Here is a 1,896-nt window from a genome sequence, read left to right as displayed (position 1 = left end):
AATTTGTGAAAAATTTCTCAAGCAAACCCGAATTTACCTTATCCAGCTTCTTGGGGTTCATAGAGCGATGCCAATAGCAACAAGAGGCGACTGGTTTTTGGCAGCATAACATCAGCCGCGTAGATCGCATGAAAGTTCTCAGTAAGATTCATCCTTCTGGTAATCTCTCGAATTGTTGGCGCCAAACGTTTCGCGCGCAATTTTTTGTATACAACATGAACAAATGGCAGCGTTCATTGTAGAGCGAAGCACTAATGGAACGTCGTCCAGTTAAGCCGTGGCGGAAAAATCTTTACGAGAACTCCGAGTATGAAGACAATTATACCGATCCCAGTTTTCTGCAGGAATTGAAAACCAATCGTAATTTACAAACGTATACATTCCTTGAAGCATTCCTAGGTTCTACGCATCAAGCCCACAAAATATTTTGCTCAAGGCCATCCTTGGAACCATCGTGGGATACATCGTTTACAGCTGGAGGAATTTTCGTCCAGGTCAAACAATCGAAGACTCGAAAACAGCCGTCGCTGTGCTGGTGTTTGGATATATATTTTCCCCGCTGCTGTACACGCTGACGGATAGCATAAGTACCGATACGATATTCTCGACAACATTTTTCGCCCTTCTGTTGCATCTGATTTTCTTCGACTATGGAGTGCTAGCTGCCATCGTTTCCAGAGCCATCTCACTCAATGCCGCCATCTTCGGAGCGATCTGTTTAGCATCTCGACTATCTTCATCGTTTCATGCCTTCGTACTGTTGGAAGTGGCTGCAGCTTACTTTGCCCTGGGACCGATCCTTCTGGCGAAAATATTCAACATTCCCCTGGTGATGCTGACGGTGGCTGTGTGTTGCTACTTCCTGCTCAACATTTCACTGACCATTTTTTGGACATACATATGCCTGCTTGTGTTCGTAAACTTATTCTGTCCGCTCCTGTTTGTGACGCTACAGCGGCACAAGCATAACATCCATGGCCCATGGGATGAAGCAGTGGTGGTTGACTGTGCTCAGGACGATGACAACGGTGAAAAGCAGGAAGTCTCATGAAGAGCTCGTTTATAATGAAGAATTAATGGAATTCGGAAATTGTAGCATAATGTGAGTTACGATCTCAACAAAAATTTAAATGGCTTTGCTGAAACACATTTTGACAGAGACTGGAGGCCCGCAAAACAGCATAATTTACAGTCTTTTCTAATATATCAGATAGATACTTGAAAAAAAAAAAAAAAGATTCGTTCGATAACTCGCAAGTAGATCGGATAGGTTTTCGAAACGATCCAACAAAGGTGTTTTTTTCCACATCGAATCAGACTGTGTTTTTTTTTCATCGGTTGCGCTTGCGAGTAGAGCGAAGCTCAAAGTGGTGCGCGACCGAGACGCAGAGGATACAATTCATACAGATTCATCACACACGCCACACAGCAGCGGCAAGTATAAGTTTATTTTTCTTTTGTCCTCCTATCATTCCTTCTACCATCTGTGCTCGATTTACACCATTGTTCATCTGTGTGTTTACTAAATCGGCAAACGTTGGCATTAGGGGTGTCTATTTTTTCTTGGTTACATTACCGTTGAAATTTTATTGGAACTTTTTTTCATTTTAGAATTTTATATAAATAAAATAAATTAATATAAATATTATCCGCAGCATAACCTTATAATATATTTTTTTTACTTATTCATTTTGATAATTATTATATTCTGTTCATATCGAACAGTTGGCCGATTTTTTTAATATGGCTGAGGGCGGAAAGGACCCCCCGTTGACGCAATTGAATATTTCTGATACCGAACCTCCTCCTGAAGAGCAGGAGGATGAAGCAGAAATTGAGGTAGAAAATTCTGTTTACGAAGTTGATAGTTCCGAAGATGAGGAAATCGACGAGAAA

The 1,896-nt window shown here is 41.2% G+C and overlaps 1 pseudogene; it reads left to right on the top strand.

Annotated features, from left to right (window-relative positions):
- The first annotated feature begins 246 nt into the window (after positions 1-246).
- LOC129762360 (phosphatidylinositol N-acetylglucosaminyltransferase subunit C-like) lies at positions 247-1,204 on the top strand (annotated as a pseudogene).
- The last annotated feature ends 692 nt before the right edge of the window (positions 1,205-1,896 follow it).

This window comes from Toxorhynchites rutilus, chromosome 1 (assembly GCF_029784135.1).
Source record: "Toxorhynchites rutilus septentrionalis strain SRP chromosome 1, ASM2978413v1, whole genome shotgun sequence".
Classification (NCBI taxonomy): domain Eukaryota; kingdom Metazoa; phylum Arthropoda; class Insecta; order Diptera; family Culicidae; genus Toxorhynchites; species Toxorhynchites rutilus.
Note: the sequence above shows the minus strand (reverse complement) of the source record. Positions and strands in the feature narration are given on the sequence as shown.